Source organism: Simochromis diagramma, unplaced genomic scaffold, assembly GCF_900408965.1.
Source record: "Simochromis diagramma unplaced genomic scaffold, fSimDia1.1 OVJJ01000205.1, whole genome shotgun sequence".
NCBI lineage: Eukaryota > Metazoa > Chordata > Actinopteri > Cichliformes > Cichlidae > Simochromis > Simochromis diagramma.
Window position 1 is genome coordinate 17,752,030 of NW_024386782.1, and position 18,317 is coordinate 17,770,346.

The following is an 18,317-nucleotide window of genomic DNA, read 5'->3' on the forward strand; positions in this document are numbered from 1 at the left end:
AATTCTGTAATCGCTGTCCGGCTCTCAGTTTTTATTACCACTATTCATCAGCACGTTTTGAAGCTCAGTTTTTAAAACCTTACGATGTAACTTCAGCCCAGCACATGCAGCAGTAAATTAACGACTAACCTCGTACTGTGGATGTATTATCTCAGTTGTTCTCTTCACTGAAGTTTGGTTCGTTTATAGCATCCTGCCATGCAATTGCATTTGTCCCTAATTATCGGAGCACAACAGGGATTGTCATGACCACCCAAGGACAGGATTTTCTATTTTTTTTTTAAAAAACACCTATATAATAAATGTTGGAGAGTTAGACAAAGACATTCCTTCTTTACTGTGATGCCCTTTTTAGTTATTCAGCACCGGAGGCTGAGGAGATGAGCTCTAAGTCTCCCCGGGAGCACATGCTCTTTATTTCAGCGTTGTACAATCGTGGGACTTAACCATAGATTTTATGAGGTTATACTCAGTTTGTATGTCAGTGCGGCCGGTCCTATATTACACAAAAATTGTAAGGGTGGATCCTGCTGTCCACATATTGAAAGCATCTATTATGGTTCCCAATTTCCATTTGTTGTTATTGGGGCTTCTATCAAATGCACACATGAAGCTGCAGGATCCGGCATCTGAGGCAGAAGATGATTGGATCTTGAGTAAGTGCCACCCAATTGACCCACCGATTGTGTGCTCTGTACCCTTTGATGCCATACTGTAGATTTTAAACCATACTAGTCGGGGGTTTGCCTTGAGCTCCTGATCAAATTCCATGTGTTCGTCACATGAGATCAAGGCCAAATTAAACCAGACTTCGTTGTTGGGCCAGATTAATTTTACTCTCCAGCTTCTAAAATCACAAGGAGATTTATGTTTTTTTTTTTCAAGTCAGTAAAGTGATTATAGGGACATAACAACACAAATGTTTTTGTTGGCTTTCAAATAGCTGGCATCCACAGCTTCAACTCAGTTCAGCAGTAAAGTATCAGCTAAATGAGGGGAAATGGAAAGGAAAGCTAACCTTAAAAGAAGCTACTGCTATCAACTTCTTCTTGTTCACACGTGTACATTTGTTGGGCTCCGGGCTCCGGGGAAATCAATACTTAATTTAGTTCATTCAAACATCGGTGAGAGTACAAACATCACTTGATAATCCATTATCATTACACCACTTCAGCTCCTTCAGGTTAAAGTACACCTGCAGAGAACTTTTTCTTTCTTTCTTTCGTTTTTTAATATGCTGTATTTTTTATAGTCATGTGCCAATCATGCTTGTATTCTTTGCTTCTGTGCATCCCACAGACTCTACATAAAAGGCAGATGTCCACTGTGATGTCAACCACTTAGTGGTTTGTGGATTACCACTATGAAGCCTCGTGTTTTGTCATTTTTCTTTGGTTGGTTTTTGTTTTCACCAGATTTAGATGAGAGGGTACAGCAGCAGAGTTTCCAGAGTGCTGTGTGGTTAGTTTGGTTGGCAAGACCCATTGGTAATGTACTGTAACATCAAAGAAGAAGCTCACTTAAAAACAACAACAACAAAAAAAAATCATTAAAATTTTATTATAGTTGGTGTGTCTAAAGTCAGGGGATTCTTCCTTCAAAGGACACTGCCTATATAGGCTGCGTCAGTCGAAGCCTGCGAAGACCAAGAAGGCTTTAAGTGAGCGGCTGTTAAACTAGACAGTTTAGGCTACAACGCGCTGCTCCTGTCACAGAGTAATCATGACAGTAGCAGCTACAGAAATGGTGAATAACATTGTTTGACAGAAGTAGAGGACAAAACTTTATTTCTTACTTTTTATTTTACTTTTGCTGAGAAAATTGTGTTTGATGTATCTGAGGCTCAAGGCCATGAGCTCAGTCCCTTTAGCCAAGAGTCATTTGAACTTTAGCGAGCTAAAAAGCTTGTTAATGTTAGTGTATGATACTAGTCTCACTGAACTTTGACTTTTCACATATAATTATTATATAATTACAAATATAAGTTCTAAATTATATATATATTACTTTATTATGATATCTATGTATAAAAAAAAATGTATTTAAATGATCAGTGGTGGATCAGTCGTCTCAAATACTAAAGCTCACTTAAAAATATATGTATTTATTTCCATTTCACATCACTGTAGACCAAACAAGTACTTTGAGTAGACTCAATGCAACCGCACCCGCATAATTAAGGGTGCAAATCTTTGTACAATTCAAATGGAAATTATAAAGATTTCCTATAAAGCTGGACATTTTAAGATGGGAGTCTGTGTAGAATGACAAAAATAGTTCATCCCAGCAGATACCAGACTGAACAACAATGCAATAGATTTCAAATGAAGCAATCAAGAAGCAACTGAAAGAGCTTTGCAAAAAAATACTGCAGCAAAAGTAACTGGACAGCTGACTGATAACTAGTTCTGTGGCCCTGATTGTTCCTTATTTAAGTTTTGAATCTCTGCATTTGGATTTTATAATTGGGGCCTCACAATATTAGGTTCATATTTCTTTTTTTTTAATCACAGAAGAAAACTCTGGTGCATGAAGAAGTTCGTCCCTGATGAAGAACACCTTTAATAATATATAAAAACAGTGGTGATGCAGGGAGGTACTTTCTCTAACAGACTTATTGATCTCCACTGCTACAAGGACAGGACAGCTTTCATACCTCAGGCAATAACTCTTTGAATTACAACACTCCTGTCTAGCAGAGGTTTAGCTGTTTGCAATTTTATTTCAACTTTATACTCTCACAACAACAGACTGTAAGTCACTTTATTTCACTGCTCTGTCCATTATACTTTACACATATAATAAACCACTTAATGTTGTCAGCTAACCGTTTTAAACTCTGTTTTGCTTTGTTGATGTTTATTTAAATATATGTTCATTGAGAGCATGAGGGTGGGAATGGATGTTTGTATCTGTGTGTGCCTGTATTTCTGTGTCTATATGTCAGGTTGGGTATCAGACGCCACCTCTCTGGGGACATCTCAGGCCCTCCAAGGTTTGGAGGCCTATCTCCACCCACCACCACTTCCCCTGCCAGTGGCGGACTCCCTCAGACATCGGTGCGTTGGTGGTTCTTTGTGTCTGGGGATGGGCATCCAGGTACACACCGGCTCACTCCTTGGCGGCCGCTTATCGGGGGCCTGGAGCCTGGGGCTCGCTGGGGCCACTTCGGAGGTGGGGTGCCCCCGGCCTCTCGGCCTGGGGCTCGGTCACTCAGGCACAGCTGGCTGCCGGCGGAGCTCACGGGCGCGTCACTGCAACCCCCCCTGGCTTCTGCTCCGCGGCTGCTGAGTGAGCCCTCATCTGGGACTCTCCTCAGCTCTTACTGGGACAGTGGCGCGGCTGCCCCTCTGTTGGTCTTCCTTGGTCTCTTGTGTTCTGGGGGCCGCTGGATGTCTGGAGTTTTGATCTCCTCCATACCTGCTTCATGCCCTGGAGGACGGGGCTGTGGCTCCCCACACCCTCTAGCAGATCGTTACATGGAGAAACCTTTGGAATGAATGCAAGCATGCTGATCCACACAGGTATGCACACAGGTGTACACACAGGTGTACACACGGGTATTCACAGACGCGGACTACAGCTTTCTTGGCTGCTGCCTCAAAGCACATTGTGCGCTGTCTATCTTGCGTGCTGCACAATATCGTTTATTATTTAGTATCTACTGATATCTACTGCTAGCTAGTTTATTGTGATGGTGCTGTTTTTTTTATTATGTTGCTCTTTGTTGTTTGCTTTCTCTTCTGTTTTTTTTCTCCATACAGGTGACCCAGGTGTTTTGTTTGTTTGTTTGTTTTTTTTGTTTTTGTTTTTTTCTTTCTTCCCCCCCTTCTCACCGTCTCTTCTCCCCTTTGGTTTTCTTTCTCTCCCTCTCTTTCTTTCATTCTTTCTCCCTGTCCTATCCCCCAGTCATGTCTGTCCCGTTTGTAGCAACTGAAAATAAAATAAATTCATAATTATAATAAAGGTCAATCAAATGGACCAATATGGCAAGGCCATGATGATCCACTTGGTAAAATAAATCCGCTTGGCATCTATCTTGGCCTTAAGACAACAATTCTGATGGCTAAAGATCCAAACGGGACACAAAAAATATATATATATGTTCATTTTTACTTTATTGTATTTATTATAGATTAGCTTATACCTTTGTCTTATTGTGTTTTGCTTTGCTGAGCAACTTATGTATTTTAACGCACACGTTATTTGTTATTTTGCCTCTGTGCACCAGCTCAGTGGATTTTAAATCAAACAAAATCTGCACTTCAGTCACGTCAAAGAAATGATTGAAGCCGCAAACTTTCAGATTTAATTCAGGTGGTTTGACAGAATTATTGCAATAACCTTTCAGGAATTTCAGACATTTTTAGACATAGTGCCCAATTTTGAAAGGCTTAAAAGCAAATGGACAATGAAAGATGACTTTAGATATGAGGATTGTTTTAAAAATTCTTTGAATGAGCTTCTTTGCTTTGAGAAACTCAAAGCAAAGAAAATCTTGGGCTGCTTTTGTTGTATGCTTTGGGTCATTATCCATTTGCACTGTGAAACACTCTCAGATCAGCATTTGGCTAAATCTCAGCAGAGAGTACAGCCCTGTATACTACAGAATTCATCCTGCTGCTTCTATCAACAGTCGCATTATCAATAAGCAGTACTAACTAAGTAACTAAGATAATAATTCTCACAATTCATTTATCCCTTTTCAAAATTTTTAGGCCTTTTGTGTTATTAAGCTGGTGCATTATTCTTTTGATGACTGTACCATACTAATGATTAAGGCACTCCAAGTGATGGCTTGCACTACTTGCACCAGCATTTATAAGATTGGAGAAACCTGCAGTCAGCTGAGACTGAAGAACTTACTTGGATGGGTGATGAAACATTTCATGAACAGAATCAACTTTTGGGGATTTACTTACCTGGATGATTGACATGCATCAAGACATCTATTTGGACCTCATACTGAGAGTTGGATTAATTAATTAAATTGGATTGTGCAAGTATTCAAATAAATTGAGTTATAGTAAACGATTTGCAAAATGGATTCTGTTTACTGTACACGTCTAAGTATCATTTCTTTAAGGAATTGTTCTAATGAAAGAAAAATGTATAAAAGGAATAGGGAACTATAATTAAAGAGCAGATTAAGGTTGGACTGTTACTGGACTGCAGTAGCCTTGTTTATTAGAATGAATATGGGTGGAAAAATCATAAATAAAAGTTCCCCAGATGTTCCTCAGGAGTGCAAGACATTTGCTTTGCTCATAGCTGAGTCATCTTAGCATTAATGACGCTTTTAGTTGTTCTAATGGGGAAATAAAACTGGCGACCTGCAAAGCAGTTGCTCATTTGGGCGTACTTTTTGCTTCACGCTTGTCTAAGGCTGACCTGGGATAAAGCAGGCAGTAAAGGGAGTATTGCAAATTGTTAACTCAAGAGTTATTGGTTTAATGAAATTTATTCTAGAAGGTTTTTTAAATTTAGGAAGCCATTTGAAGAGGTAGTAGTACACACTGGAGCCTTTTTTAGTGCATTTTTACAATCGAGTCCTACTTATTTCCAGCAATGCAGACAAAACTCTTGCAATAGTTGTACATGGACAGAATGGCTCAGAGCAATGGGTCAGAGACTCCATCCACCTGAAACACCCTCCACAGGACACCCTGAGGGACACAGTCAAATGCCTTCTCCAGTCCACAAAACACATGTAGACTGGTTGGGCAACCTCCCTTCATCCACCAAAATGATACCAATAAGTTGGACTGTGTGCCTGGTGAGTGTTGGACTCTGCCCGTGACAAAGACCGGCCTTTGTCACTGATTCTGTTTATAATCTTTTTTGGACAGTATTTCCAGGCATAGCCAGGTGGTGGAAGGCTTCTACATTGGTAGCCTCACAGTCTCATCTCTGCTTTTTGCAGATGATGTGGTTCTGTTGGCTTCATCAGGGGGTGGCTTCCAGCTCACACTCAAGTGGTTTGGAGTCGAGTGTGAAGCAGGAGTAATGAGAATCAGCACCTCCAAATCTACAAAACCTCGGGGAGAACAGAGCTGTCGATTTACCAATTGAGCTACTTCCCTGCCGTGAACGATGAACACTCAACGATTAGTGATGGGTAGTGACCAAAAGAACGAGGTTGCAGATACAAGTGGAAGAAATTAGCTTTCTCTAGAGGGTAGCTGGCCTCGCCCTTAGAGATAGGGTCAGGAGTTTAGTCATTAGTCGGTGCTACTCCCCATCGAAAGGAACCAGTGGAGGTCATTTGGAGATCTGACTAGAATGCCTCTTTGGTACCTCCTGTGTGAGGTGTTCTGGGCATGTCCAGCTTGGAGGAGGTCCCGAAGCAGACACAGAACACGCTGGAGAGATCTCTCGGCTGGCCAGGGCATGCCCTCCAGATCCCCCAGATAAACTGGAGGAGGTGGCTGGAGATAGCAAGGTCTGGACATCACTGCTTAGGCTGTTGCCCCTGCAACCCAGCTCTGAAAAAGCAGAAGAAAATGTATTGTTTGATGGAAAATATTAGAGCTTTAAATGGTAGACATACTTACTCACAATTTAGCATATAAAAAACAAAAAAACAACTGAAGTATCTCTTCATGTCTACTTTCCTCCGTCAAGGCAAAAAACTGATGAAGAGTTCTAGCAAGTGACTACTTTAATGCCTGCAAAATCAAACCCTGTCTGATAAAGTTTTATGCTGGCTCTGCTACTTTACTGAGTACGTTTGTTTACTCTGCAGTGCAAAAAAATCATTTAAACCAGCAGACTACTTGTAGTGTATTGATAATATGTCCATACAGAGTCAAGCAATGGCAGCTGAAGAGGTGCAATTCTCCTTTCTCCTTTAAATACATTCCAACAATAGACCTGGCAAGTATTCCTTCAATTTAAAGTTGCCTCGACGTTTTATTTCCATTCAGCAATGCGTGTTATCCAGTTAGCAGGTCGAATGTCAGGCGGTTCTGCAGAAGTAGCTCCACGCTGTGATAAGTGTTTTGTTGCTCTGCTAAGTGTCCCTCAGAATCAGAATGGCTTCATCAGACGATTGCGAGGCAAGCCTGTAATTTGGCATCAGGACTGGATGCTAATACAAATAAAATTGCTGATAGAACAATTTTAAAAGCATTAGGATTTTGTTTTGTTTTGTCAAATGATCAGAAAGTACCATTTGAAAAAAAAAAAACTAACTTAAGAGATATTTGTAGTGAAAACTGGAGATCAAAAGGAACTTGGAAGGAGAACGTGAAAGGCAGAGCACAGCTGAACAGAAGCTGTGAAGTAAGGTCACAATTATAATAAAACTTTTGATTGACCCTTAAAACAAGCCATGTATTGATTAGACATTTTGTTTAATGATGACACCGCTTCTCTAAAATCCCTTAAATCACTAAATGGCAAACTTAAGTTTCAATCATCCAGGTTAATGCTGGAAATCAAAAGGACATACGGATGTAGGAAATCTGCTGATTGGACTGTGCATCACACACCTCACTGACATTTATTTATGCCATGATGATGATTTTTACCGAAACTTGCAAAATAAATTTACACAAAGACAAATCCATCAACTACAATCTTCCTCATACAAAAGGCGTTGAAGTCAAACGCAATGAAAAGCACCCATGTTGGTTAAGTCCTGCTGTAAGTGTTTTCTGACTTTCTGGCTCTTAGTTACTTGTTCTGACGTCACACTGGGTTTGTGGTCCCTGCTCGTCCCTTTAAACGTGAGCTTGCACTTATTTAAACCTATGTGGAAGCAAAGCCTCGGAGCCTTGTTAAGCTGCACATGAGCAGGTACTATTTGAAACCACATTTTGCATGCAAGTAAGTCTGACTGGCCATTGTGCTCAGGAAGATAATTGATCTGATCTGATGGTGCACCACACTGACTGAGGATTTCCCAACTGTTTATTTTTATTGAGCATTAACATTTAAAGTCCAGCTGTAGGCTAAGATGCCATTTTCATTTCCATGAACATAATTCTGCTGAATATTGTGTGCTCCGGGCTCACTGAAATTACTTTACCAGGCATGAGTTTGTTGGCCCCTACTTGGGATAGAAGTTCTTCGAAACACGCCTAACCTCTCACACTCTAATTCCAGAACTTTTAGTGACGACACAGTAGAGTGAAAGTATTGAAAACAAAATACAAACGACCTTATTGTAACAGCCACTTGAAAGGTTAGGAAAATGCCAGATCTCGCCCATCATTAATTGCACCGTCCATGTTGCACTCAAGTCCTCTAACCTCTCTTTGACCACATAGAAACCAGCCCTAGTCCTCAATTAAATGCCCAACTCTGTGGGCACACACTGTTGTGACTCACATAAACACACGGAAATGCGTTTCCTACACTTGGTTCGTATTTTGATGCTATACAATTATTAGATTACATGCCAGTGGGATCTAGTCATCCACCACGATTACATGGAGCCTTCTATTTTAACTATAATCGGTTTAAAAGCCCAATCATAATAAAAACGCCCAGATAAATCAAAATTTCAGTCACTTTCTGAGGGATGGAATAAACCTTTTCATAAACCAATTAGAAGAAAGATTCAACCATGTAAATTATTCAAACTGATTAATTTCTAGCTGCATCCCCTTATTTTGACATAGAGTTAGTGCAAAGAGGGGTGTACACATCTGTCCTTTCCTAATATAAAATTAAACTTTCAGGCTGAACTGGCTCACTGTGAGAGGCTTTTTTTTAAATACTCTTTAGGAATTAAAAGCAACACGATATCAGCAACTGCTGAACAGATGACAGAGATTCATCTATAGGGAGCTGATCAAACACACGGCAAAAAGATAAGACAGGAGTTGAGGAAGTGGAAATATTCATATCTGCTGGGCATGTCACACTGTTGCGATTGAGTGCTTTGGCACTTGTAAACACCAGACTGTATTAAATCACATTCTGTGTAAACAGCTGATCCAAAGTCTTCTGTATGAATCAGAGTGACAGAAAACCGTCAGTGTACCCACAACCAAAAGTTGCTGCTGAAACGAGCAGCACACTATGCAAGAAACAAGTAAAAGAGTTGAAATTCCCCTCTGATCTATTATTGCACTGTCTTTATATCAATACAAACCACTGTTAAAGCCACAAAAACAATGAAGAGGAGGAATATCATTACATATGTTAGCCAAACCTATCCATCTGGGTCACATAAATACAGTATTAATTGCAATGCTATCTTTCTAACCCACACAGCTCTAACAAGCCAATACACCTACTCTACGTTGCCACTGCACAAATGTGACTTACCCCATTTACTGTAGCAGTATTGCACACAAGACCACAGGGACTGGCGCCTTCTCGTTTGCAACAACCACTCAAATAGCAACAAAACAGTGCAAAGAAGAACGAACAAAGTATTAAGGCGATCGAGTCAACTGAAGAGCACCTCAGAAACCTAAAAGTATTTTTTTTTCTTTTTAGTGAGGCACTGATAGCTGCTGTTGGTTGCTTCACTAATGTATTTAACACCTTTTTTGGTACGTTTTCATGGACTGCCTTCTTAGAGCCCAAGCAATGAATGCTCCATCGTGAGTCAGGATTTAATGGGTGTGATTCACAACCACCGCACCTTCTGAGATCACCTGACTTGCTAACATCACTGGTCAGCTTTGTCTGGTTTCACATCAAACCACCTTCCTTTCATTCCCTTTAGTGATCCTCATTTGTGCAAATCCACAAAATTCTAATAAAGTAAGCTTTGGCTTCTCTGTACTTTATTACGACGTTTAAATGATAATTTCTCCTTTGGTTGGGCACTAATTTATAATGTTTTGTACGCTTATATTTGTATCAGAGGCCAAGAGGAGTTGAGGACCACATCAGTGGGTCTAACAGCACCCTCCTGTGGTGAGAGTGTATAATTACACCTTCATTCTCATAAAAAGGCTTCCTTTTCTTCTACCTTTAACACATTTAATGGATTTAAAAAACCTGCAAAGCACTGTTAGAATTTTACGTTTTTGTAATGTAAAAAAATGAGACCAAGATAGATCAGTTCAGAATGTGATCTATAATCTACGCATTTACACTGAAAAACAAAATGAAATATTTTAAGGGGGTAAAATCTGAAAAGCTGGAATGAGCTGGTTTGGGCGTCTACACCCTTTTATAGCTGGGGATGTACTTCTGTTCAAAACTGACATGAAAACACATTAAAATCTGGGTTAAATTGTAGTCATTACCAGTGTTGGTCAAGTTACTTGAAAAAAGTAATCAGTAACTAATTACTGATTACTTCCCCCAAAAAGTAATCCCATTACTTTACTGATTACTTATTTTCAAAAGTAATTAATTACTTAGTTACTTAGTTACTTTTTAAAAACACAATTTACAACCTGAATAGGTAATAAAACAATAGATCTTTCAGCCCAACTCTACTTTTTCTACATAATCCATCATACAAAATGTAATCAAATGGAAAAGTCCCTTTTTAAAACTTGTTTTATTAGTTTTAATCTTTTAACTTTATGCATCAAGCAAAAATTTAATTATATGCAACATTCTCTGACTGGAAGAAATTTGTTTAATATTTAAACCTATTTTCTGCACATTCCAGCACATAAAATATTTTTTTTTGTGTGTGTGTTTACACTCACTCTTTCAAATAGATGCAAGTAAAACACAGCAGAAAATAAATAAAGTCAAAGACTCAGCGGTCCTGTTGCTCTATTTTCACCTGTAAAGCAGGAGTGAGGTAGGCGGAGGTTTACCCTGGTGCAGGTGTGCTGCAGCGGTGTGGAAGAATCCGTGAGTTTCTCTGTGAGTTTCCCATTACGTTGTTGCGCACTCGGTGCTTGCTTGGAAGTTTAGGGGTTTTTTTCGCTGTAAAAAGAAGTTTTCTTCCCACGCACAACGGACACTAATGTTTTTGTCACTTTTTATGGAGTCAAACTCAAAGTAAGGTCAGTACTTCCACGCTTTAAACGCTGCACGCTCATACTCTCTCCGCACTCGATATATTATCCACTGTTGATCTGCACACAGCTGTTTCATGAATGTCGCACTTGCTAGCATCATTGTCATGAGACATTCTCGCAAAAAAATCACGGTTTTAGTAACGCAGTAACGCAGCGTTCCTATGGGAAAGTAACGGTAATCTAATTACCGTTTTTGCAATAGTAATCCCTTACTTTACTCGTTACTTGAAAAAAGTAATCGGATTACAGTAACGGATTACAGTAACGCGTTACAAGTAACGCGTTACAAGTAACGCGTTACTGCCCATCTCTGGTCATTACACACCTGCCACCAGTTAAAGTGACTCCAAAAGCCAATAAAGAGCAGCTGTTCTAATAGGACTCCTCGCATTTACTTAGTTGATTTTTACTTTAAAATCTATGGTCTGCAAAAAGCTTAGAAACTATCAACGGGAAGTCACTGTTAAAGATATCAGTCAGGAGAAAGGTACAAAGAACTGGTTGTGTACTACATCTCCCATATTTTGAACTTTTCTGGGCTGGGACGCAAAACAGAAACTTTTCCTATAAAGAAAAACATTCAAGCCCAGCAAAGTTTTGCAACAAAATACACCAGTTCTCAAGAAGCATGTGGGAAAATGTGATCTAATGAGACCCAAGTTAAACGCTTTGCAAATAATTCAAAAGGGTCTGTTTAGATACACAACATCACTGCACCACAAGTCAACACTGATGCTGTGGATATCACAGAGAAGCAAAGCATCACGCTTTGTGGCTGTTTTTCTCCTGTTGAAACTGGGACGTTAGTGAAGCTGGAGAGAAATACTTTCAACACCACAACCACAACTGTACAACTGAAAATCTGCCGGGTCACCTGACGGCGGGCAGTGCACAGGAAACACATCCACATTGTGACAGATTAGGAGCGTTTATGCAAGAAGAGTGAGTCAAGATATGCCGCGTTGATAGACTCGGGGCTGTAATCAAATGAAATGGTGCTTCGCCTAAGGTATTAGTTTAAAGATCTCTACATTGTTAAGTTTTTAGTTTTCCCTAAAAAAAGATTTCAGTTTTATGTTGGATTGTATTGAAGCTGAAAGTAAATGTTTAATTTAACAGTGGTTGGTGTGTAGACTTTCTATATCCGCTTTAACTGTGCACCTGTGTAGATTTATGGACTGTGTGAATTTTCTGTCTAGCATGAGGACAGAAGTGAACGTATATATAATCAGGTACACATCGTGTTAACTTATTTTCTAGATATTCCTTTGCAAATATGTCTTACAACTATAAATTCTACACAAACTATATTCCTAGGATGTATGCCTAGGTACATAACATAATGATTTTTTGCACCTTTGGTTTGGGGCAAAAAGGTATTCAGGTCTTTTAAAACAAACTGGATGTTTTTCTTTTTATGCATTCTCTTTGTAAGTAATTTAAGAGATGAAGCGTCAATGTTTAGACAGACTGATCAAGAGTCCCCAGGCTGAAAAACAGAGATTAGTCTGGCAAACAAATGAAAACAAATAAAAAATGCATACAGGGACTGGCAAAAAGGCAATTCTAACTCTGAGAGTGTGTTTCACTGCCAATGAGACAATGAGTTGTGATTCGAATAGTTCATGAAACAAAGTTTCTGTTGGTAAAAGATTTTATGGCACTGTGGGTAACACAGGGATGAGTCAGCTAAAACGGTATTTTTTGGGTAAGTTATATATGATTTATATACGTGACAATTTACAGAACAGCACAAAATGTGAGTGAATTAAAACGCCTGCTTATAACAGAAAGAATAATTAGGCAAAAGATTTTATGGCGAGTCCACGGCAGAAAACTTTTACAACGAAATCACAACTCTGTGAGCATTTAGTTGCCTATTTACACATCCAGGGTACTCAGGACATCGCACAGTTTAAGTGCTATGATGTGCAAAAAGTCTAGCTTTGGTACTCAGTTGTGGTAATTAAGGTTAAAAAAGTACGCTTGCCTTTGATGCCATTGAAAACTACAGCGTGTCTCCATTTCATGGGCACTTCCATGCTCAATTAACAGTGGTTGGTGCTTGTCAAGCTGAGGGCCAGCAGCTTGTTTTTCTGGTTGTTTAAGGACGCCCTTTGTGGTTAAACCTTAGATCTGGATTAATACAACAGGCGAGGGACATCGTCTGTCTGTCTTTCTGTGAAAGTTGCTGCACATCACCGACCTGAGATCCCAGTTTGACATCTCGTGGTACTCTTGTATGCCTTTAATCTGAGTGCTTGAGAGTGCATCCATCCTGCTGGGCTCCAAGAGTTTTGTGACCATGTTTCAGTGTGATGCAGTGAAGCCAGGAAAATACTTAACACAATTTCCGACGCCACAGGACAGATTCTGACTCCATCCTGCAACAGCGGAGGAAATCTGTATTTATAAGACAACTACAGGGAGGAACCTTCAGTCATTTCACTGCCTTTTGTTCACGATTACACATGACTGTCAGAGTTCATAGTCTGAATTTCTAAATATCTTATTTTGACAAAAACTTTGAAGAAACATTCCTATTTCCTGTTACAAAATCCCTGAAAAGTCCTGCTCAGTGTCTGAGGAAGTGGAGACCGTGCTGAGAAAACTGAAGGCTTTGGCCCTCGACCAGGAGTCAGTGTCCACTGACCAAGAATACACTGGCCCCGCCTGTGAAGGCCAAAGTCTGCAATTGCTATTTTTTTTCTATCAAGAAATCTGAGCGATTCAATGTGTAGTTGTACTTGTTCCCACTGACAACAAGAGGAGATTCACTGGTCTTCACTTAAGACCAGTGAATGTATGGTGAATATACAGTATATATGTGGACCATGATGTAAAATGAGTTTGCCATCCTTGCTTAAACAGTTTTTATATTTTAATCTATATTTAATAATTTTATATTGTAATCTATACGATTATTTCAGCCTTTTCTAGGCCAAAGACGTTGCAGGTAAAACATTTTAGCTTTCAGCATTCACATTTCCACTTTTTGCTAGAAAATGCTTTTTTCTAGTTTGTTATTATTTTTATTATTTTTATTATTGGAGTTCTAGATGTTGAAAGAAGATACCTGAGGTGGTTCAGGCATGATTAGGATGCCCCTCTCCTTCAAGGTTATCCAGGCATGACCAGGAGGAGGTGACCCTGAGGTAGATGCAGATATCACTAGACAAATTATATTTTCTTGTAAGGCCTGGGGGTACCTCAGGATCCCAAAGGAAAGGAAAACATTCCTGGGAAGAAGGAAACCTGTAATATCTCTCTTAGCATGCTAAACGTGACTCAGCCCAACTTGGGCATAATTTTTATATCGTATTAAGAAGTTAGAAATCCCAAAGATTTCCAGTCTGTTACTACTGACTGTTGTAATGGTCAGTTACCAAAGGAGTTGCTGGTTGATGATCTATCAGTTGAGTAAATGCCAGACATCTGCAGAGTGCTATTTGATTTCTTGCTACCTGAAGAAGTAATGAAATAAACCAGCTATGACTGTGTGGGTGTAGAATCACAGACTTGATTGCCACATTAGGTAATAACCACAAAGACTACCAAATCCTCAGTATTCCAATCGAGCCCCAACCATTTCAGTTATTCATCATCACCCTCAAAAATCTTGAGAAATGTCTGTTATCTGCACTTTAAGTAAACTATTGATCACATTAAGCTGACTAAGTAAAAAATGTCTTCTGGGCTTTATCAGTGGCACTATCCTTCACTATGTACAAACAAGACCACGAGGGCTGATGCTACTCCAGAAAACAAATCATGAGATTTGTTGCAGTTGCCTCAGTTATATATCATAGCTAATGTGGATTGCATGCTCCCAGAGGGCCTATAATATTAAATCACAAGATTTAATTTATTGCTCACAATAGCACTGTTTGACAAAAGGACTTCCAGCCCCCACCTCGCGCCCATCAATCCACGACGGTTTCCATTATAATGTAGAAATGACAGTCAAACATGCAGTGTTCACCAAGATGCTCAAGGCACATTTAGCCGCCTCCCTAATGTTGCATGTCCCAGTCTCAACTCACATGCCTCAATGACATTCTAAATAACGTCGACTTTACAAGGCCCTGGCTAGCTCTCTCATTTATCAAAAGTTTTACAAAGTCGACCAAAGCCGACATCCCCCACCCCCCGATGCTAGGTTCGGTGTGAGGCGAGATCGGCGACTTTAGTGAAAGCCCTCTGGCTGTGACGATGGGAGAGGAGCACTAAGGAGTCAATGATGGTGTGTGTGTGGGGGGGTAAATGGCCAGTGGAAGTGTGGGGAGGATGACAAGGACAGATGGAGAGAGGGTGTGGGTGACTGCAAAAAAAAGGGAAAAAAATGAGCGAAATGAGGAATAATGTTAGGGGGTGAGATAAGAAGAGGGGGGTTGGGTGTAATGCTGGGGGTGTGAGAGAACAGGGTTAACTGAAGATTGGAGGGAAGGTGCTATAAACAGAGAAACAGGGCTAATGACAGAGCCTGCATCTGGCTCACTTGGATCAGGGGGACCCATCAATAAATGTGTGACAGCAATAAATATAGCATGACAGGTAATCAGGACAATTACCCGTGTCCCCTAAGGACGGTGCTGGTGAAAGGGGGCTAGGACACAGGGACTGCAGAGAGTCTTAAAAAATCACCCTGACTGATGGGCCGCTGATTGAAGTGAAGCGCGTGAGGAGAAGATGCTACAAAAATACCCCGGAGAGAACAAACTTACCACAGAGAAGGTGAGAGTATGAAGATGATCTTTAACCTGCACTGTATGAAGTGAATACTAAAGGATCGAAGGCAGCAGTGACTCGATCTATCAATGACATAGTGTGGGGACATACTGGTTGTGTGCGGTGAGAGCCATCAAGCCTACCTGGGTTATAGAAGTGATATAAAGCGCAATGTTTCTAAGCTGCCTCATGGGCAAAAAGGACAATATCTTGTCAAGAGTACCGCTGGCAAAACTTTAAATTGCTGCTGACAGTGTAAAAACAGTTCATCCGTGTTACAGTATAAGTCAACAAGTTCTAACAAAGGTGAAAAATAAAAAGAGACTGCGCTTTCCTGCCTCAGTAGCATGTTATACACACACAAAATACAATAAAATGGAAAAGAAAAAAAGCAACAATCTCGTGATCAGGCCATTGTACTGTAATTAAACTGAAAAATATGATGTTGTTGCTGCTACAAAGACAAGTATAACCCAGGAAGATGAAACAATGGAAGTGACTTTGAAAGCAGAGGAGGATCCTCAGTTAATTGAAGAGCCAGCAGAAGAAGATCAAAGCATAGAGGTTCCTTTATAGAGGCCGAGCTAGAGAAACCCTGACAAATGTTGTAGGTCATTTAGAAAAGTGCATGTTTGCTTTAAAGGCCATCTTCTTAATCAAAAAATAATTTCTGAGATTATTTATAATAATTCATCCAAACAACAACATAACATAGACCACGTAAAATATTGCTGTGGCTGCTGTGATGACATCCAAAGTTGTGGGACACCCGATTCAAACCCAGGCCTTTGCGACAACCTTACGATCTATGGTTGCCTCAATCCAGTGAGTTATTCCAGCATCCTGAAGCGTCGCTTTGAAGCCTCGAGATGAGTATTCACCTAACTGTATCTTGGATTTTTTTTAAAAGCACTTGTTTTTGTTAATGACTAATGATTGACAAGTCGTTAGCCAATGAGCAGCTTTTTGAAACATATAATCACCAAGTGACTCAGTTTTTTTTATTCAATATGAGCCAGAATGAGTGACTGAGTCCATTAACTCACTAGAAAAGTGTTTACAGAGGTCAAGACAGAAAGCCGTTCTCCCATAGACTTTTCTAGGACCGGAAGTCGTTTTGCACCAACAGCTATCGCCATCTGGTGGCCTACAGGTAAAATGCATGTTTAAGCCACTTCCACTATGGTTTTATTTCTCTGGGTTCTGAAATGAGACAAAAATTCTTTAAGATACAAAAGGAAGTTGTTTTTTCGACAGCATTTTCAGAGAACCCACCAAGGCCGATGCTTCAGAACCCAACGAGCCAAACGTCTTTTCTTCTTTGATCACCAGTTCTGAGCTTTGCTCATATCCAAACGTAGCCAGTTTTAACTATCATAGTTTTGCATTAGGTAACAGAAGGTGTTGTAGACTTATAGGAGTGATGCTAAAAATTAGCCTTTGTACACATACGTCTACACCTACGGATCATTAATGAATTTATGATCCCATTAATTATTGTCATTCAGATCCCTGATCGATTTCATGTTGTATGGTGCAAACACATGTTTTTTGATAAATTACTAAACTGGAGTTGTTTTGTATATTCTAGTGAAGTATGGCAGTTGGCCATGTGGGTCAACAACTGTTTTTTCCTGCAGGACATTTGAACAGGTTCTCACAGTAAATTTATTAAGATGTTTGCAATCAACAGGTGTTGATGTTGGCTTACCATGTCTGTCTGTTTTTCCTGGAAAAACTAGAAAAGTAGAAGGAAGATGCATGACATTAGAACTAATACCAGTATCATACCAGGAGGTTCAGAGGTAAAGGTTTGCCATCATGGGCATTTGGACAGGATCCATAAAAAATGCAGCCATTAAGGTATCACCGCGGGTTAAATTGTACTTTAAATGAGATGTGTTCATGTTGGGGGGTCATGTCCACACACTGTTTACTCAGCGCAGCAAACAAAACCCAGATTAGTCATTAAGCTTCCAACTTAAGACAAATTAAGATACTGAACAAAGATGAGAAAGGAAGGGTGAGTTATAACATAGAATCTGTCCCAGGAGGAGATGAAAATCAGGAGTGTGATCCTTAAATAATGTATGAGAGGTGAGTTCATATAACTGACAAAGAAACGCAAGAACCAAACAATGATGAGGGGAAAAAGAGGGCAGGAACAGATCATTATAATAGCCATGATGGTAACTTGATGTCAGTGGTTTAGATGCCACAGGCTTCACTACTAACTCAATGAAACAGCACACAGGTCAGGATTTATTTCAACCAAGACACACTGCAGTCTTGTTCTTCTGGAAGAGTTGAATGAGATGGATGGACAGACTCTGTAAGATTTAAAATTTTAAAAAACTTTATTTCCGTCTCGAGCCACTCTGAGCCATAGACCATGTACTGAAACAACAATATTTAATCATGTTTAATAAGCTTGTGATTAAGTGTAACAGAAAAAAAAGATGTTGCATCACTGGTAACGAGAGCAATGCACTCTGTGCGCTGACAGCAGCATGTAGTATATGAGAACAAATGGAACCCATGCAGCAGATAAATTTGGTGATCTCTGCACATTTAGCTGCTGGTGTATCAGCTAGAAAAAGGCTCGGGTGCCGGCCGAGCTTTGTACTGACTAAATGGTAA